The 25293-nt window shown below is 45.2% G+C and overlaps 1 long non-coding RNA gene across 1 annotated transcript; it reads left to right on the forward strand.

Moving 5' to 3' along the window:
- The first annotated feature begins 8129 nt into the window (after positions 1 to 8129).
- LOC307181398 lies at positions 8130 to 16833 on the forward strand. The gene is made up of 3 exons (XR_013826671.1): positions 8130 to 8141; positions 13400 to 13510; positions 16807 to 16833. It is a non-coding gene; the product is annotated as an uncharacterized lncRNA (long non-coding RNA).
- Positions 16834 to 25293: the final 8460 nt, after the last annotated feature.

Below are 25293 nucleotides of genomic sequence, written 5' to 3' on the forward strand. Positions count from 1 at the left end.
TTGATTTCCAGGCTGAATAATATTCCACTCTACCTAAGTACCACATCTCTATCCATTTTTTCCCTCCAGAGACATTTAAGTTATATCCTAGTCGAGGATCTTTTAAACAGAGAGGGGGTAAACACTGGGGTGCCTGTGTCCTCTCGATTTTTGTTTTTCCCAAGATATACGCCCATGAGTGCAAGTGCCCTATGCTCTGTAGCTCATTTTTTAGATGCTTTAGTAAACACAATACACTTCTCCAGAATGGCCGTTGGCAATATACATTTCCACTATAAGTCTCACAGGGCTCCCTCTTCTCGTTGCCCTGTCCTGCATTTCTGTTGTTTACGCTTTATGAGGATGGCTCTTCTGACTGATGCGAAGTGATATCTTTTGTAGTATTGACTTCCAGTGCCCACCTGTTTGGTTGGCTAAAAAAGTGTATGCCCTTTTCTTGAATATATACAGAAAAGAACGCATACACCCTTTTTGGCCAACTGCAATGTTGGCAATGTTCAGCTCCTTTTCTTGTGCTTAATGGCGAGTCCTTTCTACCTCCTCAAATCCCTTTCCTGCCATTCTCCCTTGCTTACAAGTCCTTTTCTCTGACTTTCCTCAAGACATTTTTCAGTGATGGATATTTTCAACTCTGCAGTTTTGTGAATTTTACTGCCCCTGAGTTCCATTGTTCAACTCGTGTTTATGGGAACTGGCCACAAAGCAGCGGGATTTCCTCAAGCCCTATACTGTTTCCATGGGCAACTCTAGCCTTTGGTCAATTCGTCTTCCTGATTGGAAATTAGAGTGACATGTGCCTGTCTGAACACCTAGGACTTGTCTCTCATTGTTCCTCATCCTTCCGCTTCATCCTCTGGACAAATTCCAAACTGTACGCAACAGGATGTTGACAGTGCTGACATCTCCAAGTGGGGAGACTGTTAGTAAAGACGCTGGAGGGGTGAACCCGAGCACCAGGAGATGAGGAGATAAGATGCCTTTTCCAAACTCTTCCCGATCAGATGGTATACCATCCTCTGGGTGTGACAGACATGTTTTAGCAGTAGGAAGAGTCCCATTCATGTAAGGAGAACACCAGGGCTTTTTCAAAATCAGTGTCTCCCCGAAACCCAAACTGGGGAAGTTTTTAAGCTACGGCTACACATATGTTCATTAAGGGCCTTGGGAAGTAGGCAGAGTCCAAACTTTAGATGATTGAAGTCTTCAGGGTCAGAAGCACTCACCACCAGCTTCCCTTAGGCTACACTTTAACTGTCATTGATAGATGATGTCAATAAAAATATCTATTCTTTTTCAGATTATTTCCCCTTATAGGTTATTGCAAAATGTTGAGTGTAGTTCCCTGTGCTATACAGTAGTTCCTTGTTGATGATCTATTTTATACATAGCAGTGTGTATGTGTTCATTCCAAACTGTTAATTTATCCCTCCTCCCACCTTTCCCCTTTGGTAATAATAAATTATAAGATTTTATACTTCTCAGAAATGGGGGAGCTGAAAGAGAGGTATCATTTTCAATGGAAAAGCATTTAAAACAAGATTGAAGGTTTAACCAAGATTATTAGCTGTACATCCTTGGAAAGAAATCACTTCGTTTCTCTAATATTGACCTGACAAATAAGACAAACCTTTTCACTGAACTTGCTTATAAAAAGTGATGGAAATATCAAATGGAAGTGTTAAAAACATCTTATTTTACCCGAGCCTTATACACTGTTCTATGTTAACTACAGTTTGGCTCACACATCTGTTCATTGAGGTTACAATAGTCTCAATTTCTGTTACTGATCCTCCAGAGTGGACCCCAACAAGTGTCCCCCTGCCCAGTGTCATTGGGGCCAAGAGATCGAGACTGAGTTTGGTTCACAAGCAAAGGAAACTTTATATTTTGATCAGAGAATGGAGAGGTGAGAGCATGCACTACCCCGTGGGCTGTGGGCTGGGCTGCTGTGTAGAGATCCTGTCAGAGTCAGTGAGAGGGAGGGAGGCGGTGGAGCTCTCGAGGGCCGGGTTGGCTGTAGCTCAGGCTCTATATCGTGGAGTCTGCACTGGGCCCCAGGAGCTGAGGTGTCGACCCAGCCATTCTGCACTAGGAAATCTGGTCTGAAGTGCCGGGTGTGGAACCTCTGCATGCGGGACCCTAGGAGCACGTGAAATTAGACAAAGCACAAAGGATAAAAAAGGTTAGACTTGACTTTATTGCCCAGATTCTATTTTTATCTCCCAGGGATTTTTAATGGGCTTTGCTGGGGACAAACCCCTCCTCTGCCTTTTGTCCCGTTCCTCATTCTTGGAGTGCTGAGGGTGCAGACCCTTCTTCTGTAACTGCTGAGTGCTGAGTTGGGAGCCCTCATACCCTGGGGCGAGGGTCAGAGCTTCTCCCCAGCAGCCTCCCGGTGACGTTGATTGTCCCCAGGACCCCTGCCTCCCTGCTCGTCCACCTGAGCACCAGCATTGGAAGTGTTATAGATTCTAATGACCTTTAAGGGTCCAGGAAAGAGATGTGCAGAGACGCTGTGGGGGCCGGTTTCACCCCGCCCCACATTTGTTCGGCCACCTTAGGCTGACCGTCTCTGCCAGCCTAGATGCTCTGACCAGTAGTCTGCGCTTTCTTCAATTAGGCCCCTGAATTAACGTACAAACAGCACCAGGTGTCAGAGCCCTGCCCGCTCAACTCCCAGACAGTCCAGGGTCAGTGGTGACCAAGGACCATGATGGCTACTGAGTCAACAGCCTTTTGAAGTAAACAGGAGTCCAGCCGGTCTTATTGGCCACCATCATCACGGTGTCTGTAGGCTTTTCTATGGTGACAGTGTGGTATACTGTTCCCCCGCCAAGATTATTAGCTCCCCTCTGGGTGCAGTAAGTCCTGCAAGCAGTAGTCTACTCTTTTGGGACACACTCTTGTTGTTTTATGAGAGAAACTCCAGGTCAAGTGATGTTCACACGAGTCGTCATGGTGCCCTGTTGCCCCCGGTTATCTCTCTGGATGTTGGAGTTGGAGGGCCTCCTCACTCGAGGTCGGTGTGCCCACGGAGCGAACCCTGCAACTTCAGGGCATGGTTGGTGGTTAGCATCACCACGTGGGGTCCTTTTCCCTTAGGAGGGAGGTGGCCTTTTGGGCTGCTGATTTCCAGGTTTTTAGATACCGCCAGTATCTTGGCCAGATGTGGCAGTGGGCCAAGCCCCTTAGTGACTGTAGTTTATCCTACCTGGATGGCATTCTTGCATTGTTCCATTTCAAGTGGTCCCAGTTTTTGCACTAATTCTCCAATGGCGATTCACCTTTCACCGGGAATGTAAAGGTCAAAGGGTTTAGCTAAATTAGGGAGTTCCAGGGCAAGGGTCTGAATTGACTGCTCTTTCCATTCTTGAAAGGCCACTTCTGGATTCTATTCAAAAGGATCATCATCTTTTCCTTTCAGTGTTTCATATAGAGGCCCAGCTAGTAGACTGTAGTTAGGGATCCAGAAGCAGCAAACCCTGGCCTCCCCAGGAACCCCTAAGCTGTCTTCTAGTTTTAGAAAGGGGTAAGGCTGAAAATGGTTTCTTCCCTTTCCTGGGATGGGCTTCTCTGACCTTCTGTGAGAATGAAGCCCAGGCAGGTCACCGCAGTCTGTGATATTTGAGCTTTTTCTTGGACAACTTCTATCCTTTATTGGCTTGGTAGTTCAGAGGCCTCCTTAGTAGGGCTGGTGATCAGAATGTCGTCTGCATATTGAAGGAGGGTTTCCTTTTCCAGAGGTAGAACTTTTAGGTCTTTAGCTAAGCTTTCCCCAAAGATGGTGTGGGAATTTTTGCACCCTTGGGGCCAGACGGCCCGGAAGTATTGTTTTAGTTGTATGTTGAGTCCTGCCACTCACAAGCCAAAATTTCTTGTGACTCTGGGACTAATGGAATACAAAAGAAGGCATCATTGAAGACTAATACAGAATACCATGTCCTGGTGGTTGGTAGAATGACCAGCAGGGTGTAGGAATTAGGAGCAACTGGAGGTATATCCTCGGTGGCTTCACTGACTGTCCTGACATCCTTTACCAGGTCCCCAGCAGCCCATGGGGCTCTCGTGGTCAGACCAATCCCAGAATATGGAGCTCACCTGGGCAGGTACCCCACCCCCACCCCAGCCCATGGGGCTCTCGTGGTCAGGCCCCTCCCAGGATACAGAGCTACCCTTGCAGGTACCGTGGCAGGGCTGGGCACACAGGAACCGTGCACATAGCCCTCATTGCAGAGCACCCCCAGCTCACCTGTCGCTCAGAGCTGACACAGAGCACCTCAGAGCAGGACTTGAACTAACAAACAGCAGCTGCGACAGGTCTGTGACCCTGGGCATCACTCCGTGAGGCCTCCCTCCACCTGGTCTTCCAGAGACTTCCACTGCACCCGGGGCACCAGGCCTCTGTCTCCAACCACCACCCACCCCTCCTCTCCCTGACTCCTGGGTTCCTCTCATTAGGAGAGGGTTTTCTTGAAGTTGTCTCCCACTCATGGGCCAGATAAAATGATTAGAAAACAAACCAAAGCTGCAGCCCCTTGTCTATCCTGACTCTCAGGAGCCCACACCTGTTCCTTGGACCTGGCCGGTTCAGCAAGTTCCATTTTCTGCAACTGTGAGCCCCTGAGGGGTGATGATTGGCTGACCTGGGCAGCCTTACCGTGCCGGCCAGCCCTCCCCAGGTGTGCCTGGGTTGAGATCAATATAAATACCACTCCAGGCAGCAAGAGCCCCTGCAGCCGTGCCTGACGCCATTTTCTCTGCCCTGTCAGCAGTCTCGGGGCTGGGCTGGTGGGAGGGAGTGAGAGGCCACGGCTTTGTGGGTGGCCCAGTGTGAGTGGGGCTCTGCTGGACTTTCTGCAGCAGTTGCCAGGCTGCCACCTGCTAAAGAAGAGGATGTGTCACCCATACCTGCTGCTGGAATTTCTCCCTGGGCAGAGGTGAGGAAGGAAAAAAGCAGTGGGGGCAGGGACAGGACGGGTATCTCAGGCAGGGAAATGGAAATCTTCCAGAAGAGCACCCAGGGCCAGGACCATCCTGGCTGGCCTGCAGGCACCAAGTCGGCCGGCATGCTGTCACTCGTGTGGCTCTATGGCCCTTCCTCTAGGCTTTCAAGTCCTTGTATATATTCAGGTGTTTTACCTGGGACGGGTGGGAATAGTTCAGCAGCAACTGGCCTGGGGCTCAGCTCACGTTTACTCACAGATGCCTCGGCACGGTGCCCCAGCTTTGCAATGAGGACGCTTGTTGCGTGGGGGCTGCTGGCTGAATGGGAGACGATTCCCCACCACTGACCAACTTCAGAATTGTTTACAACTGGAGCAAGTGCCCTGATACGGTTTTCCTCTGTGGAACTGGTGGGTTCTGTGTTTTTTTTCTCTTTTTCGTTTTTGGTTCAAGGTAGATTTTATTCCTCTTTTTTGTATTTACAGATATAAGCATGGAAATAATTTATTCATATAAATACATGTATGTGCAGGGAATAATTGTTTTTTCTGTTTTATTTTTTAAATTTTACTTCTTTTTAATTTTGAATTTTATTTTATATTTTTATACAGCAGGTTCTTATTGGTTATCTATTTTATACATATAAATGTATACATGCCAATCCCAGTCTCTCAACTCCTCCCACCACCACCCCCCCAACAGCTTTCCCCCCTTGTTGTCCATACGTTTGTTGTCTACATCTGTTGCTCTATTTATGCCTTGCAAAATGGTTAATCTGTACAGTTTTTCTAGGTTCCACATATATGCATGAATATACAAGATTTGTTTTTCTCCTTCTGACTTACTTCACTCTGTATGACAGTCTCTAGATCCATCGACGTCTCTACAAATGACCCAATTTCATTCCTTTTCATGGCTTAGTAATATTCCATTTTATATATGTACCACAGCTTTATGCATTCGTCTGTCTGTGGGCATTTAGGTTGCTTCCATTACCTCGATATTGTAAATAGTGATGCAATGAACATTGCGGTGAATGACTCTTTTTGATTTATGGTTTTGTCTGGGTATATGTCCAGTACTGGGATTGCTGTATCATATGGTAATTCTATTGTTAGTTTCTTAAGAAATTCCATATTGTTCTCCATAATGACTGTATCAATTTATATTCCCAACAATAGTGGAAGAGGGTTCCTTTTCTCCACACCCTTTCCAGCATTTTTTGTTTGTAGATTTTCAATGATGCCTATTCTACCAGGTGTGAGGTGATACCTCATTGTTGAATCCATTTCGTTGAGCAAGGGGTAGCTCTTGTCTATTACATATTTGGCTTATGGAACGGTATCTGTGCTAATTTCAAACTCTGCTTTTATGCAGCACCCCAACTCACCTTCCCCCTTAAGCAGGCATAAGTTGGTTTTCTAAACTTGAGACCCTGTTCTGTTTTGTAATTCAGTTCATGTGTAGCCAAGTTCACATTCCGTGTATTAGTGATACCTTATGATGTTTCTTTTTCTGTGTGACTTATTTCACTTAGAATCATCGTGCCTCAATCCACTCATTATGCTGGTACGGGCCTGGTGACATAGATTTCATTGCTGAGTGGTATTCTGTTGTACAGAAGTACCGCAACTTCTTTATCCATTATTTGCTCTCTGGGATATTTAACTTGTGCCGGAGAAGAGATTCCTGTAAAAAGAGCCGTCCCAAATTTTGGGGTTGCTGTGTCTTTTTGATATTAATTTCCCTAAGCTATAGGACCATAAGTGGAAGTGCCCTAGGCTCTGTTGCTTTGTTTTTTAGATGTTTCAGGAAACACCATACACTTCTCCCAAGTGTCTGTTGGCAATTTACATCCCGCCCATCAGCATAACAAGGCTCCCAGTTCTCCATGGCCTGTCCTGCCTTTCTGGATTTTACACTTTATTCTGATGGCCCTTTTGACCGGGGGGAAGTGAGACTTCATTGTAGTGCAGATTTCCTTTGCAAGCTTGCTTGGTTGGCCAAAAAGGGCGTATGCGTTTTTTCCTGAATATATTCAGGAAAAAACGCATATGCCCTTTTGGCAAAGTGCATCATTGTGGACGTTCTGCCTCTTTTCCTATGCTTTCAATGCAATTCCAGTCTACCTCCTGAAATCGGTATCCTGCAATTCTGCCCCGCTTTCAAGTCCTCTTGGCAGCCTTACTTCAGTCTATTTTTGGACGATAGCTGTCATTTATAACTCTGCAGGTTTGTGAATTACAGAGACCCTGAGCTCATTTCTTCAACTCGCTTTCTTTTGAGCTGGCCGCAACACCGCAGGATGGCTTCAGGCCCTAATCTGGTTCCGGCACGGCACGCTGAGCCTTTGGTTATTTCCTCTTCCTGGTGGGAAATGAGAGTTAAATTTGCCCGTCCAGACACCTCCAGCTAGTCTCTCATTGGTTCTCCCTATTCCTGTTCATCTTCCGCAGAAATTGCAAACTGGGCCAAAGAGGAGGTTAAAGGCACTGACTCTCCAAGTTGGGAGAGTGTTAGTAAAGGGTCTGGAATGTTGCACCCGAGTACCAGGGGAAGAAAACTGAGACATATTTGAACACGTCTCCCGTTCACACGGTTGATCATACTCTGGGTTCCACATGCATGTTTTAGCTGAAGGAAGAATACCTTAAACCTGGAGAGTTGAGACCCGTGGAATGGGTACCATGCAATATGACTTCAAAGGGTCTTCATTTGCTCACCGAACCTCTCCAATCCTATCACTGCTGCGTTTATGCCCCTGTACACACGCTTGATTCTCTTTCGGAGACATAGCTATCCATAGGTTTTAAGATACTTACTAGTCAGGTACATTCTTAGGCGTTTAATATGGGGTGTTGAGTGCATTTCGTTGAGCAAGGAGTAGCTCTTGTCTATTCCATATTTGGCTTAAGGAACTTTATCTGTGCTCATTTCAATCTCTGGTTTTATGCAGCACCCCAACTCACCTTCCCCCTTCAGCAAGCGTAAGTTGGTTTTCTAAACTTGAGACACTGTTCTGTTTTGTAATTCAGTTCATGTGTAGCCAAGTTCACATTCTGTGTATTAGTGATACCTTATGATGTTTCTTTTCTGTGTGACTTATTTCAGTTCGAATCATCATACCTGAATCCACTCATTATGCTGCTACGGGCCTGATGACATAGATTTCATTGCTGAGTGATATTGCATTGTACGTAAGTACCACAAGTTCTTTATCCATTTTTCACTTTCTGTGATATTGAACTTGTACCGTAAATGAGGTTCTTGTAAACAGAGGCGTCCCAAACTTTGGGGTGGCTGTGTCTTTTTGATTTTAATTTCCCTAAGCTATAGGACCATAAGTGGAAGTGCCCTAGGCTCTGTTGCTTTGTTTTTTAGATGTTTCAGGAAACACCATACACTTCTCCCGAGTGGCTGTTGGCAATTTACATCCCGCCCATCAGCATAAGAAGGCTCCCAGTTCTCCATGGCCTGTTGTGCCTTTATGGATTTTACACTTTTTTCAGATGGCCCTTTTGACCGGGGGGAAGTGAGACTTCATTGTAGTGCAGATTTCCTTTGCAAGCTTGCTTGGTTGGCCAAAAAGTGCGTATGCGTTTTTTCCTGAATATATTCAGGAAAAAACGCATACGCCCTTTTTGGCCAAGTGCATTATTGTCGAGTTTCTGACTCTCTTCATATGCTTTCAATGCAATTCCAGTCTACCTCCTGAAATCGGTTTCCTGCAATTCTGCCTTGCTTTCAATGCCTCTTCATAGCCTTAGCTCAATATATTTTTTAAAAATAGTTGGCCTTTATAACTCTGCAGGTTTTTGAATTGCAGTGGCCCTTAGCTCCATTTTTTAGCTCTTATTTTTGTGGTCTTGCCCCATAACCACAGGATTCCTTGAAGCCCTATTTTTCTTCTGGGGCACCTTGCTGTGCCTTTGGTTAATTCTTCTTACTGATGTGATATTAGAGTGACATGTGCCCATTGAAACCGCTACAGCTAGTTTCTCACTGGTTCCCCCTATTCCCATTCATCCTCTGCACTAACTGCAGACTGTGCGATACCAGAACTTAAAGGCATTGACTCCATGTGGGGATGTTGTTAGTAAAGCGGCTGGAATGTCGATCCGGAGCCCCAGGAGAGGAAAAATGAGGTGCGTTTTAGAAACCTTTCCCGATCATATGGTATACCAGTCGCTGGGTTTCCCAAGCATGGTTTAGCTGTAGGAAGATTCCCTTCAACCTGGAGTGTTGGGACCCTTGGACTGAGTAGCATGAAGTATTGCATTAAACTTTCGGCAGTTGCTCACCAAAGCTCACCAATCCTGTCAGCCCCAAGTGTCCAGCCTTATGTCTTATCCAGCTGTGGGTTTATATGTGGTCAATCCAGGTTGCATCACAGCCCCTGAGCGAATTTTGTAAGAATTTTTCTCTCTTTCATTGTTTCAGCGTTTTGTTTTTAAAATTTATTTCTATAATGGGGTTTAGCTCCTTTTCACTGCTGTGTTTGTGCCGCTCTGCACACACTTGATTCCCTTATGGAGATATATCAATACATGGGTTTTAAGATTCTTATTCCTCAGATATATTTCTCTGCGGTGTATAGGGTGTGTTGAGGCCTGTTCATTGAGCAAGGTGTAGATCTTGTCTAATACCTATTTGGTTTATTGAACGGTATCTGTGCTAATTTCAAACTCTGGTTTTATGCATCACCCCACCTCTCCTTTCCCCTTAAGCTGACATAAGTGTGTTTTCTACGTGTGAGACACTGTTCTGTTCTGTAATTCATTTCTTGTGCAGCCATATTTACCCTCCCTCTATAAGTGATATCTTATGATATGTTTCTTTTTCTGTTTGACTTATTTCAAGTAGTATTATCGGACCTAAATCCACTCTTTATCCTTCTACTAGCCTTATTACATTGATTTCATGGTGAAGAGATATTCCATTGTACATAAGTACCACATCTTCTTTATCCATTGTTCTCTTTCCTGGGATATTTAAGGTGTACTGAAGTTGAGGTTCTTGTAAACAGAGTAGCCCTAAACTGTGGTGTGCTTGTGTCTTGTTGATTTTTAGACTTCCCTAGATATACTCCCATGATTGGAAGTGTCCTATGCTCTGTAGCTCTGTTTTTTAGATGATTTAGGAACCACCATACACTTCTCCAGAGTGGCTCTCGGCAGTTCACACACTGCCCATCAGCGTATAAAGGCTCCCTGTTCTCCATGGCCTGTCCTGCATTTCTGGTTTTTACAATTTTTTAGGATGGCCCTTTTGACCGGTGGGAAGTGAGACTTCTTTGTTGTGCACATTTGCATTGCTTGCTTGCTTCGTTGCCCATAAAGTGCGTATGCGTTTTTTCCTGGATATAATCAGGAAAAAACGCATACGCCCTTTTGGGCCAACTGCATCATTGTCGAAATTCTGCCGCTTTTCATGTGCGTTAAAGACGAGTCCAATCTATCTCTTGAAATCTGTTTCTTGCAATTCTGTCTTGCATTCAGATCCTCTTCTTTGCCTTACCTCAACATATTTTTGGACGTTAGTTTTCATTTATAACTCTGCAGGTTTGTGAATTGCAGTGACCCTGAGCTCCATTGTTTAAGTTGCTCTTTTGTGAGCTGGCCTCAAACCCACAGGATTGCTTCAGGCCCTATTTTGGCTCCGGCGAGGCAGGCTGAGCCTTCCTTTAATTCTTACTCTTAATGGGAAATTAGAGTGATATGTGCCCGTCCAAACCCCTACAACTCTTCTCTCATTGGTTCCCCCTCTTCCCGTTCATCCTCCTCACAATTTGCAAAATGTGTGAAACAGAAGTTTAAATGTGCTGATTCTCCAAGTGGGGAGATTCTAAGTAGCGTGGCTGGAATGGTGAACAGGAGCACCAGGAGAGGATAAATGAGGTGCATTTTAGACACATCTCCCGATCACATGGTGTACAGTCCTCTGGGTTTTCCATGCATGTTTTAGCTGTAGGAAGATCCCTTGAACCTGCAGATTTGGGACCCATTGAATGGGTACCAGGTAGTATTACTTTAAAGGGTGTGTATTTCCTCACCCAACCTCACATTTCTCTTAGCGCAAACAGTTTCCAGCCTTATGTCTCATCCTGCTGTGGGTCTAGATGTGTTCAATCCATGTTGCATCACCGTCCCTGAGGAAAAGTTGTAAGAGGTTTTCTCTGTCTCTCTGTCGTTTATTTTTTTCAATTTATTACTATATTGGTTACAGCTGATTTTCAAAGCTCTGTTTCTTGCTGCTGTACATCCACTTGATTCACGTACAGAGAGACATCAATAAATTCTTTTTCAGATTCTTACCAGTCGTATATATTCTTTTCCGGTGACTTGAGTGTGCTGAGTGCAGTTCTTTTAGCTACCGTGTAGGCCTTGTTGATTATCAGTTTGGTATTTGGAATGGTATCTTTGCTAATTTCAACCTCCTGGATGATGCCTCACCCCTCCCCACCTTTCCCGTTTAGCAGCCTTATGCGTGTTTTCTACATATTTGACTATGTTTTTGTTTTGTAATTTATTTCATGTGTAGCCATTTTGGATTCCACCTTTAAGTGATATCTTATGATATGTGTCTTTTTCTTTTTGAATTCTGTCACTTAGAATGATCATACGTAACTCGTCCGGAGTTGTTACAACTGGCCATATTTCATTGATTTCCAGGCTGAATAATATTCCACTCTACCTAAGTACCACATCTCTATCCATTTTTTCCCTCCAGAGACATTTAAGTTATATCCTAGTCGAGGATCTTTTAAACAGAGAGGGGGTAAACATTGGGGTGCCTGTGTCCTCTCGATTTTTGTTTTTCCCAAGATATACGCCCATGAGTGCAAGTGCCCTATGCTCTGTAGCTCATTTTTTAGATGCTTTAGTAAACACAATACACTTCTCCAGAATGGCCGTTGGCAATATACATTTCCACTATAAGTCTCACAGGGCTCCCTCTTCTCGTTGCCCTGTCCTGCATTTCTGTTGTTTATGCTTTATGAGGATGGCTCTTCTGACTGATGCGAAGTGATATCTTTTGTAGTATTGACTTCCAGTGCCCACCTGTTTGGTTGGCTAAAAAAGTGTATGCCCTTTTCTTGAATATATACAGAAAAGAACGCATACACCCTTTTTGGCCAACTGCAATGTTGGCAATGTTCAGCTCCTTTTCTTGTGCTTAATGGCGAGTCCTTTCTACCTCCTCAAATCCCTTTCCTGCCATTCTCCCTTGCTTACAAGTCCTTTTCTCTGACTTTCCTCAAGACATTTTTCAGTGATGGATATTTTCAACTCTGCAGTTTTGTGAATTTTACTGCCCCTGAGTTCCATTGTTCAACTCGTGTTTATGGGAACTGGCCACAAAGCAGCGGGATTTCCTCAAGCCCTATACTGTTTCCATGGGCAACCCTAGCCTTTGGTCAATTCGTCTTCCTGATTGGAAATTAGAGTGACATGTGCCTGTCTGAACACCTAGGACTTGTCTCTCATTGTTCCTCATCCTTCCGCTTCATCCTCTGGACAAATTCCAAACTGTACGCAACAGGATGTTGACAGTGCTGACATCTCCAAGTGGGGAGACTGTTAGTAAAGACGCTGGAGGGGTGAACCCGAGCACCAGGAGATGAGGAGATAAGATGCCTTTTCCAAACTCTTCCCGATCAGATGGTATACCATCCTCTGGGTGTGACAGACATGTTTTAGCAGTAGGAAGAGTCCCATTCATGTAAGGAGAACACCAGGGCTTTTTCAAAATCAGTGTCTCCCCGAAACCCAAACTGGGGAAGTTTTTAAGCTACGGCTACACATATGTTCATTAAGGGCCTTGGGAAGTAGGCAGAGTCCAAACTTTAGATGATTGAAGTCTTCAGGGTCAGAAGCACTCACCACCAGCTTCCCTTAGGCTACACTTTAACTGTCATTGATAGATGATGTCAATAAAAATATCTATTCTTTTTCAGATTATTTCCCCTTATAGGTTATTGCAAAATGTTGAGTGTAGTTCCCTGTGCTATACAGTAGTTCCTTGTTGATGATCTATTTTATACATAGCAGTGTGTATGTGTTCATTCCAAACTGTTAATTTATCCCTCCTCCCACCTTTCCCCTTTGGTAATAATAAATTATAAGATTTTATACTTCTCAGAAATGGGGGAGCTGAAAGAGAGGTATCATTTTCAATGGAAAAGCATTTAAAACAAGATTGAAGGTTTAACCAAGATTATTAGCTGTACATCCTTGGAAAGAAATCACTTCGTTTCTCTAATATTGACCTGACAAATAAGACAAACCTTTTCACTGAACTTGCTTATAAAAAGTGATGGAAATATCAAATGGAAGTGTTAAAAACATCTTATTTTACCCGAGCCTTATACACTGTTCTATGTTAACTACAGTTTGGCTCACACATCTGTTCATTGAGGTTACAATAGTCTCAATTTCTGTTACTGATCCTCCAGAGTGGACCCCAACAAGTGTCCCCCTGCCCAGTGTCATTGGGGCCAAGAGATCGAGACTGAGTTTGGTTCACAAGCAAAGGAAACTTTATATTTTGATCAGAGAATGGAGAGGTGAGAGCATGCACTACCCCGTGGGCTGTGGGCTGGGCTGCTGTGTAGAGATCCTGTCAGAGTCAGTGAGAGGGAGGGAGGCGGTGGAGCTCTCGAGGGCCGGGTTGGCTGTAGCTCAGGCTCTATATCGTGGAGTCTGCACTGGGCCCCAGGAGCTGAGGTGTCGACCCAGCCATTCTGCACTAGGAAATCTGGTCTGAAGTGCCGGGTGTGGAACCTCTGCATGCGGGACCCTAGGAGCACGTGAAATTAGACAAAGCACAAAGGATAAAAAAGGTTAGACTTGACTTTATTGCCCAGATTCTATTTTTATCTCCCAGGGATTTTTAATGGGCTTTGCTGGGGACAAACCCCTCCTCTGCCTTTTGTCCCGTTCCTCATTCTTGGAGTGCTGAGGGTGCAGACCCTTCTTCTGTAACTGCTGAGTGCTGAGTTGGGAGCCCTCATACCCTGGGGCGAGGGTCAGAGCTTCTCCCCAGCAGCCTCCCGGTGACGTTGATTGTCCCCAGGACCCCTGCCTCCCTGCTCGTCCACCTGAGCACCAGCATTGGAAGTGTTATAGATTCTAATGACCTTTAAGGGTCCAGGAAAGAGATGTGCAGAGACGCTGTGGGGGCCGGTTTCACCCCGCCCCACATTTGTTCGGCCACCTTAGGCTGACCGTCTCTGCCAGCCTAGATGCTCTGACCAGTAGTCTGCGCTTTCTTCAATTAGGCCCCTGAATTAACGTACAAACAGCACCAGGTGTCAGAGCCCTGCCCGCTCAACTCCCAGACAGTCCAGGGTCAGTGGTGACCAAGGACCATGATGGCTACTGAGTCAACAGCCTTTTGAAGTAAACAGGAGTCCAGCCGGTCTTATTGGCCACCATCATCACGGTGTCTGTAGGCTTTTCTATGGTGACAGTGTGGTATACTGTTCCCCCGCCAAGATTATTAGCTCCCCTCTGGGTGCAGTAAGTCCTGCAAGCAGTAGTCTACTCTTTTGGGACACACTCTTGTTGTTTTATGAGAGAAACTCCAGGTCAAGTGATGTTCACACGAGTCGTCATGGTGCCCTGTTGCCCCCGGTTATCTCTCTGGATGTTGGAGTTGGAGGGCCTCCTCACTCGAGGTCGGTGTGCCCACGGAGCGAACCCTGCAACTTCAGGGCATGGTTGGTGGTTAGCATCACCACGTGGGGTCCTTTTCCCTTAGGAGGGAGGTGGCCTTTTGGGCTGCTGATTTCCAGGTTTTTAGATACCGCCAGTATCTTGGCCAGATGTGGCAGTGGGCCAAGCCCCTTAGTGACTGTAGTTTATCCTACCTGGATGGCATTCTTGCATTGTTCCATTTCAAGTGGTCCCAGTTTTTGCACTAATTCTCCAATGGCGATTCACCTTTCACCGGGAATGTAAAGGTCAAAGGGTTTAGCTAAATTAGGGAGTTCCAGGGCAAGGGTCTGAATTGACTGCTCTTTCCATTCTTGAAAGGCCACTTCTGGATTCTATTCAAAAGGATCATCATCTTTTCCTTTCAGTGTTTCATATAGAGGCCCAGCTAGTAGACTGTAGTTAGGGATCCAGAAGCAGCAAACCCTGGCCTCCCCAGGAACCCCTAAGCTGTCTTCTAGTTTTAGAAAGGGGTAAGGCTGAAAATGGTTTCTTCCCTTTCCTGGGATGGGCTTCTCTGACCTTCTGTGAGAATGAAGCCCAGGCAGGTCACCGCAGTCTGTGATATTTGAGCTTTTTCTTGGACAACTTCTATCCTTTATTGGCTTGGTAGTTCAGAGGCCTCCTTAGTAGGGCTGGTGATCAGAATGTCGTCTGCATATTGAAGGAGGGTTTCCTTTTCCAGAGGTAGAACTTTTAGGTCTTTAGCTAAGCTTTCCCCAAAGATGGTGTGGGAATTTTTGCACCCTTGGGGCCAGACGGCCCGGAAGTATTGTTTTAGTTGTATGTTGAGTCCTGCCACTCACAAGCCAAAATTTCTTGTGACTCTGGGACTAATGGAATACAAAAGAAGGCATCATTGAAGACTAATACAGAATACCATGTCCTGGTGGTTGGTAGAATGACCAGCAGGGTGTAGGAATTAGGAGCAACTGGAGGTATATCCTCGGTGGCTTCACTGACTGTCCTGACATCCTTTACCAGGTCCCCAGCAGCCCATGGGGCTCTCGTGGTCAGACCAATCCCAGAATATGGAGCTCACCTGGGCAGGTACCCCACCCCCACCCCAGCCCATGGGGCTCTCGTGGTCAGGCCCCTCCCAGGATACAGAGCTACCCTTGCAGGTACCGTGGCAGGGCTGGGCACACAGGAACCGTGCACATAGCCCTCATTGCAGAGCACCCCCAGCTCACCTGTCGCTCAGAGCTGACACAGAGCACCTCAGAGCAGGACTTGAACTAACAAACAGCAGCTGCGACAGGTCTGTGACCCTGGGCATCACTCCGTGAGGCCTCCCTCCACCTGGTCTTCCAGAGACTTCCACTGCACCCGGGGCACCAGGCCTCTGTCTCCAACCACCACCCACCCCTCCTCTCCCTGACTCCTGGGTTCCTCTCATTAGGAGAGGGTTTTCTTGAAGTTGTCTCCCACTCATGGGCCAGATAAAATGATTAGAAAACAAGCCAAAGCTGCAGCCCCTTGTCTATCCTGACTCTCAGGAGCCCACACCTGTTCCTTGGACCTGGCCGGTTCAGCAAGTTCCATTTTCTGCAACTGTGAGCCCCTGAGGGGTGATGATTGGCTGACCTGGGCAGCCTTACCGTGCCGGCCAGCCCTCCCCAGGTGTGCCTGGGTTGAGATCAATATAAATACCACTCCAGGCAGCAAGAGCCCCTGCAGCCGTGCCTGACGCCATTTTCTCTGCCCTGTCAGCAGTCTCGGGGCTGGGCTGGTGGGAGGGAGTGAGAGGCCACGGCTTTGTGGGTGGCCCAGTGTGAGTGGGGCTCTGCTGGACTTTCTGCAGCAGTTGCCAGGCTGCCACCTGCTAAAGAAGAGGATGTGTCACCCATACCTGCTGCTGGAATTTCTCCCTGGGCAGAGGTGAGGAAGGAAAAAAGCAGTGGGGGCAGGGACAGGACGGGTATCTCAGGCAGGGAAATGGAAATCTTCCAGAAGAGCACCCAGGGCCAGGACCATCCTGGCTGGCCTGCAGGCACCAAGTCGGCCGGCATGCTGTCACTCGTGTGGCTCTATGGCCCTTCCTCTAGGCTTTCAAGTCCTTGTATATATTCAGGTGTTTTACCTGGGACAGGTGGGAATAGTTCAGCAGCAACTGGCCTGGGGCTCAGCTCACGTTTACTCACAGATGCCTCGGCACGGTGCCCCAGCTTTGCAATGAGGACGCTTGTTGCGTGGGGGCTGCTGGCTGAATGGGAGACGATTCCCCACCACTGACCAACTTCAGAATTGTTTACAACTGGAGCAAGTGCCCTGATACGGTTTTCCTCTGTGGAACTGGTGGGTTCTGTGTTTTTTTCTCTTTTTCGTTTTTGGTTCAAGGTAGATTTTATTCCTCTTTTTTGTATTTACAGATATAAGCATGGAAATAATTTATTCATATAAATACATGTATGTGCAGGGAATAATTGTTTTTTCTGTTTTATTTTTTAAATTTTACTTCTTTTTAATTTTGAATTTTATTTTATATTTTTATACAGCAGGTTCTTATTGGTTATCTATTTTATACATATAAATGTATACATGCCAATCCCAGTCTCTCAACTCCTCCCACCACCACCCCCCCAACAGCTTTCCCCCCTTGTTGTCCATACGTTTGTTGTCTACATCTGTTGCTCTATTTATGCCTTGCAAAATGGTTAATCTGTACAGTTTTTCTAGGTTCCACATATATGCATGAATATACAAGATTTGTTTTTCTCTTTCTGACTTACTTCACTCTGTATGACAGTCTCTAGATCCATCGACGTCTCTACAAATGACCCAATTTCATTCCTTTTCATGGCTTAGTAATATTCCATTTTATATATGTACCACAGCTTTATGCATTCGTCTGTCTGTGGGCATTTAGGTTGCTTCCATTACCTCGATATTGTAAATAGTGATGCAATGAACATTGCGGTGAATGACTCTTTTTGATTTATGGTTTTGTCTGGGTATATGTCCAGTACTGGGATTGCTGTATCATATGGTAATTCTATTGTTAGTTTCTTAAGAAATTCCATATTGTTCTCCATAATGACTGTATCAATTTATATTCCCAACAATAGTGGAAGAGGGTTCCTTTTCTCCAGACCCTTTCCAGCATTTTTTGTTTGTAGATTTTCAATGATGCCTATTCTACCAGGTGTGAGGTGATACCTCATTGTTGAATCCATTTCGTTGAGCAAGGGGTAGCTCTTGTCTATTACATATTTGGCTTATGGAATGGTATCTGTGCTAATTTCAAACTCTGCTTTTATGCAGCACCCCAACTCACCTTCCCCCTTAAGCAGGCATAAGTTGGTTTTCTAAACTTGAGACCCTGTTCTGTTTTGTAATTCAGTTCATGTGTAGCCAAGTTCACATTCCGTGTATTAGTGATACCTTATGATGTTTCTTTTTCTGTGTGACTTATTTCACTTAGAATCATCGTGCCTCAATCCACTCATTATGCTGGTACGGGCCTGGTGACATAGATTTCATTGCTGAGTGGTATTCTGTTGTACAGAAGTACCGCAACTTCTTTATCCATTATTTGCTCTCTGGGATATTTAACTTGTGCCGTAGAAGAGATTCCTGTAAAAAGAGCCGTCCCAAATTTTGGGGTTGCTGTGTCTTTTTGATATTAATTTCCCTAAGCTATAGGACCATAAGTGGAAGTGCCCTAGGCTCTGTTGCTTTGTTTTTTAGATGTTTCAGGAAACACCATACACTTCTCCCGAGTGGTTGTTGGCAATTTACATCCCGCCCATCAGCATAACAAGGCTCCCAGTTCTCCATGGCCTGTCCTGCCTTTCTGGATTTTACACTTTATTCTGATGGCCCTTTTGACCGGGGGGAAGTGAGACTTCATTGTAGTGCAGATTTCCTTTGCAAGCTTGCTTGGTTTGCCAAAAAGTGCGTATGCGTTTTTTCCTGAATATATTCAGGAAAAAACGCATATGCCCTTTTGGCAAAGTGCATCATTGTGGACGTTCTGCCTCTTTTCCTACGCTTTCAATGCAATTCCAGTCTACCTCCTGAAATCGGTATCCTGCAATTCTGCCCCGCTTTCAAGTCCTCTTGGCAGCCTTACTTCAGTATATTTTTGGACGATAGCTGTCATTTATAACTCTGCAGGTTTGTGAATTACAGAGCCCCTGAGCTCCTTTCTTCAACTCACTTTCTTGTGAGCTGGCCGCAACACTGCAGGATGGCTTCAGGCCCTAATCTGGTTCCGCCACGGCACGCTGAGCCTTTGGTTAATTCCTCTTCCTAGTGGGAAATGAGAGTTAAATTTGCCCGTCCAGACACCTCCAGCTAGTCTCTCATTGGTTCTCCCTATTCCTGTTCATCTTCCGCAGAAATTGCAAACTGGGCCAAACAGGAGGTTAAAGGCACGGACTGTCCAAGTCGGGAGAGTGTTAGTAAAGCGTCTGGAATGTTGCACCCGAGTACCAGGGGAGGAAAACTGAGACATATTTGAACACGTCTCCCGATCACACGGTTGATCATACTCTGGGTTCCACATGCATGTTTTAGCTGAAGGAAGAATACCTTAAACCTGGAGAGTTGAGACCCGTGGAATGGGTACCATGCAATATGACTTCAAAGGGTCTTCATTTGCTCACCGAACCTCTCCAATCCTATCACTGCTGCATTTATGCCCCAGAACACACACTTGATTCTCTTTCGGAGACATAGCAATCCCTAGGTTTTAAGATACTTACTAGTCAGGTACATTCTTAGGCATTTAATATGGGGTGTTGAGTCCATTTCGTTGAGCAAGGAGTAGCTCTTGTCTATTCCATATTTGGCTTAAGGAACTTTATCTGTGCTCATTTCAATCTCTGGTTTTATGCAGCACCCCACCTCACCTTTCCCCTTAAGCAAGCAGAAGTTGGTTTTCTAAATTTGAGACCCTGTTCTGTTTTGGAATTCAGTTCCTGTGTAGCCAAGTTTACATTCTGTGTATTAGTGATATCTTTTGATGTTTCTTTTTCTGTGTGACTTATTTCAGTTAGAATCATCGTACCTGAATCCACTCATTATGATGCTACGGGCCTGATGACATAGATTTCATTGCTGAGTGATACTGCATTGTACATAAGTACCACAAGTTCTTTATCCATTTTTCACTTTCTGCGATGTTGAACTTGTACTGTAAACGAGGTTCTTGTAAACAGAGGCGTCCCAAACTTTGGGGTGGCTGTGTCTTTTTGATTTTAATTTCCCTAAACTATAGGACCATCAGTGGAAGTGCCCTAGCTTCTGTTGCTTTGTTTTTTAGATGTTTCAGGAAACACCATACACTTCTCCCGAGTGGTTGTTAGCAATTTACATCCCGCCCATCAGCAGAACAAGGCTCCCAGTTCTCCATGGCCTGTCCTGCCTTTCTGGATTTTACACTTTTTTCAGATGGCCCTTTTGACCGGGGGGAAGTGAGACTTCATTGTAGTGCAGATTTCCTTTGCAAGCTTGCTTGGTTGGCCAAAAAGGGCGTATGCGTTTTTTCCTGAATATATTCAGGAAAAAACGCATACGCCCTTTTTGGCCAAGTGCATCATTGTGGACGTTCTGCCTCTTTTCCTATGCTTTCAATGCAATTCCAGTCTACCTCCTGAAATCGGTTTCCTGCAATTCTGCCCCGCTTTCAAGTCCTCTTGGCAGCCTTACTTCAGTCTATTTTTGGACGATAGCTGTCATTTATAACTCTGCAGGTTTGTGAATTACAGTGCCCCTGAGCTCCTTTCTTCAACTCGCTTTCTTGTGACCTGGCCGCAACACCGCAGGATGGCTTCAGGCCATAATCTGGTTCCGGCACGGCACGCTGAGCCTTTGGTTATTTCCTCTTCCTGGTGGGAAATGAGAGTTAAATTTGCCCGTCCAGACACCTCCAGCTAGTCTCTCATTGGTTCTCACTATTCCTGTTCATCTTCCAAGAAATTGCAAACTGGGCCAAACAGGAGGTTAAAGGCGCTGACTCTCCAAGTGGGGAGAGTGTTAGTAAAGCGTCTGGAATGTTGCACCCGAGTACCAGGGGAGGAAATCTGAGACATATTTGAACACGTCTCCCGTTCACATGGTTGATCATACTTGGGTTCCACATGCATCTTTTAGCTGAAGGAAGAATACCTTAAACCTGGGTAGTTGAAACCCGTGGAATGGGTACCATGCAATATGACTTCAAAGGGTCTTCATTGGCTCACCGAACCTCTCCAATCCTATCACTGCTGCGTTTATGCCCCTGTACACATGCTTGATTCTCTTTCGGAGACATAGCAATCCATAGGTTTTAAGATACTTACTAGTCAGGTACATTCTTAGACGTTTAATATGCGGTGTTGAGTCCATTTCGTTGAGCAAGGAGTAGCTCTTGTCTATTCCATATTTGGCTTAAGGAACTTTATCTGTGCTCATTTCAATCTCTGGTTTTATGCAGCACCCCAACTCACCTTTACCCTTAAGCAAGCATAAGTTGGTTTTCTAAATTTGAGACCCTGTTCTGTTCTGTAATTCAGTTCCTGTGTAGCCAAGTTTCCATTCCGTGTATTACTGATATCTTATGATGTTTCTTTTTCTGTGTGACTTATTTCAGTTAGAATCATCATACCTGAATCCACTCATTGTGCTGCTAAGGGCCTGATGACACAGATTTCATTGCTGAGTGATATTGCTTTGTAAGTAAATACCACAACTTTTTTATCCATTTTTCACTTTCTGCGATGTTGAAATTGTACTGTAAACGAGGTTCTTGTAAACAGAGGCGTTCCAAACTTTGGGGTGGCTGTGTCTTTTTGATTTTAATTTCCCTAAGCTATAGGACCATAAGTGGAAGTGCCCTAGGTTCTGTTGCTTTGTTTTTTAGATGTTTCAGGAAACACCATACACTTCTCCCGAGTGGTTGTTGGCAATTTACATCCCGCCCATCAGCATAACAAGGCTCCCAGTTCTCCATGGCCTGTCCTGCCTTTCTGGATTTTACACTTTTTTCAGATGGCCCTTTTGACTGGGGGGAAGTGAGACTTCATTGTAGTGCAGATTTCCTTTGCAAGCTTGCTTGGTTGGCCAAAAAGGGCATATGCGTTTTTTCCTGAATATATTCAGGAAAAAACGCATATGCCCTTTTTGGCCAAGTGCATCATTGTGGACGTTCTGCCTCTTTTCCTATGCTTTCAATGCAATTCCAGTCTACCTCCTGAAATCGGTTTCCTGCAATTCTGCTCCGCTTTCAAGTCCTCTTGGCAGCCTTACTTCAGTCTATTTTTGGACGATAGCTGTCATTTATAACTCTGCAGGTTTGTGAATTACAGTGCCCCTGAGCTCCTTTCTTCAACTCGCTTTCTTTTGAGCTGGCCGCAACACCGCAGGATGGCTTCAGGCCCTAATCTGGTTCCGGTACGGCACGCTGAGCCTTTGGTTATTTCCTCTTCCTGGTGGGAAATGAGAGTTAAATTTGCCCGTCCAGACACCTCCAGCTAGCCTCTCATTGGTTCTCGCTATTCCTGTTCATCTTCCGCAGAAATTGCAAACTGTGCCAAACAGGAGGTTAAAGGCGCTGACTCTCCAAGTGGGGAGAGTGTTAGTAAAGCGTCTGGATTGTTGCACCCGAGTACCAGGGGAGGAAAACTGAGACATATTTGAACTCGTCTCCCAATCACATGGTTGATCATACTCTAGGTTCCACATGCATGTTTTAGCTGAAGGAAGAATACCTAAAACCTGGGTAGTTGAAACCCGTGTAATGGGTACCATGCAATATGACTTCAAAGGGTCTTCATTTGCTCACCGAACCTCTCCAATCCTATCACTGCTGCGTTTATGCCCCTGTACACATGCTTGATTCTCCTTCGGAGACATAGCAATCCATAGGTTTTAAGATACTTACTAGTCAGGTACATTCTTAGGCGTTTAATATGCGGTGTTGAGTCCATTTCGTTGAGCAAGGAGTAGCTCTTGTCTATTCCATATTTGGCTTAAGGAACTTTATCTGTGCTCATTTCAATCTCTGGTTTTATGCAGCACCCCAACTCACCTTTCCCCTTAAGCAAGCATAAGTTGGTTTTCTAAATTTGAGACCCTGTTCTGTTCTGTAATTCAGTTCCTGTGTAGCCAAGTTTCCATTCCGTGTATTACTGATATCTTATGATGTTTCTTTTTCTGTGTGACTTATTTCAGTTAGAATCATCATACCTGAATCCACTCATTGTGCTGCTAAGGGCCTGATGACATAGATTTCATTGCTGAGTGATATTGCTTTGTAAGTGAATACCACAACTTCTTTATCCATTTTTCACTTTCTGCGATGTTGAACTTGTACTGTAAACGAGGTTCTTGTAAACAGAGCCGTTTGAAACTTTGGGGTGGCTGTGTCTTTTTGATTTTAATTTCCCTAAGCTATAGGACCATAAGTGGAAGTGCCCTAGGTTCTGTTGCTTTGTTTTTTAGATGTTTCAGGAAACACCATACACTTCTCCCGAGTGGTTGTTGGCAATTTACATCCCGCCCATCAGCATAACAAGGCTCCCAGTTCTCCATGGCCTGTCCTGCCTTTCTGGATTTTACACTTTTTTCAGATGGCCCTTTTGACTGGGGGGAAGTGAGACTTCATTGTAGTGCAGATTTCCTTTGCAAGCTTGCTTGGTTGGCCAAAAAGGGCATATGCGTTTTTTCCTGAATATATTCAGGAAAAAACGCATATGCCCTTTTTGGCCAAGTGCATCATTGTGGACGTTCTGCCTCTTTTCCTATGCTTTCAATGCAATTCCAGTCTACCTCCTGAAATCGGTTTCCTGCAATTCTGCTCCGCTTTCAAGTCCTCTTGGCAGCCTTACTTCAGTCTATTTTTGGACGATAGCTGTCATTTATAACTCTGCAGGTTTGTGAATTACAGTGCCCCTGAGCTCCTTTCTTCAACTCGCTTTCTTTTGAGCTGGCCGCAACACCGCAGGATGGCTTCAGGCCCTAATCTGGTTCCGGTATGGCACGCTGAGCCTTTGGTTATTTCCTCTTCCTGGTGGGAAATGAGAGTTAAATTTGCCCGTCCAGACACCTCCAGCTAGCCTCTCATTGGTTCTCGCTATTCCTGTTCATCTTCCGCAGAAATTGCAAACTGTGCCAAACAGGAGGTTAAAGGCGCTGACTCTCCAAGTGGGGAGAGTGTTAGTAAAGCGTCTGGATTGTTGCACCCGAGTACCAGGGGAGGAAAACTGAGACATATTTGAACTCGTCTCCCAATCACATGGTTGATCATACTCTAGGTTCCACATGCATGTTTTAGCTGAAGGAAGAATACCTAAAACCTGGGTAGTTGAAACCCGTGTAATGGGTACCATGCAATATGACTTCAAAGGGTCTTCATTTGCTCACCGAACCTCTCCAATCCTATCACTGCTGCGTTTATGCCCCTGTACACATGCTTGATTCTCCTTCGGAGACATAGCAATCCATAGGTTTTAAGATACTTACTAGTCAGGTACATTCTTAGGCGTTTAATATGCGGTGTTGAGTCCATTTCGTTGAGCAAGGAGTAGCTCTTGTCTATTCCATATTTGGCTTAAGGAACTTTATCTGTGCTCATTTCAATCTCTGGTTTTATGCAGCACCCCAACTCACCTTTCCCCTTAAGCAAGCATAAGTTGGTTTTCTAAATTTGAGACCCTGTTCTGTTCTGTAATTCAGTTCCTGTGTAGCCAAGTTTCCATTCCGTGTATTACTGATATCTTATGATGTTTCTTTTTCTGTGTGACTTATTTCAGTTAGAATCATCATACCTGAATCCACTCATTGTGCTGCTAAGGGCCTGATGACATAGATTTCATTGCTGAGTGATATTGCTTTGTAAGTGAATACCACAACTTCTTTATCCATTTTTCACTTTCTGCGATGTTGAACTTGTACTGTAAACGAGGTTCTTGTAAACAGAGCCGTTTGAAACTTTGGGGTGGCTGTGTCTTTTTGATTTTAATTTCCCTAAGCTATAGGACCATAAGTGGAAGTGCCCTAGGCTCTGTTGCTTTGTTTTTTAGATGTTTCAGGAAACACCATACACTTCTCCCGAGTGGTTGTTGGCAATTTCCATCCCGCCCATCAGCATAACAAGGCTCCCAGTTCTCCATGGCCTGTCCTGCCTTTCTGGATTTTACACTTTTTTCAGATGGCCCTTTTGACTGGGGGGAAGTGAGACTTCATTGTAGTGCAGATTTCCTTTGCAAGCTTGCTTGGTTGGCCAAAAAGGGCGTATGCGTTTTTTCCTGAATATATTCAGGAAAAAACGCATACGCCCTTTTTGGCCAAGTGCATCATTGTGGACGTTCTGCCTCTTTTCCTATGCTTTCAATGCAATTCCAGTCTACCTCCTGAAATCGGTTTCCTGCAATTCTGCCCCGCTTTCAAGTCCTCTTGGCAGCCTTACTTCAGTATATTTTGGACGATAGCTCTCATTTATAACTCTGCAGGTTTGTGAATTACAGTGCCCCTGAGCTCCTTTCTTCAACTCGCTTTCTTTTGAGCTGGCCGCAACACTGCAGGATGGCTTCAGGCCCTAATCTTGTTCCGGCACGGCACACTGAGCCTTTGATTATTTCCTCTTCCTGGTGGGAAATGAGAGTTAAATTTGCCCGTCCAGACACCTCCAGCTAGCCTCTCATTGGTT

The sequence above is a fragment of the Stenella coeruleoalba genome, assembly GCF_951394435.1.
Source record: "Stenella coeruleoalba genome assembly, contig: scaffold_85, whole genome shotgun sequence".
Classification (NCBI taxonomy): Eukaryota; Metazoa; Chordata; class Mammalia; order Artiodactyla; family Delphinidae; genus Stenella; species Stenella coeruleoalba.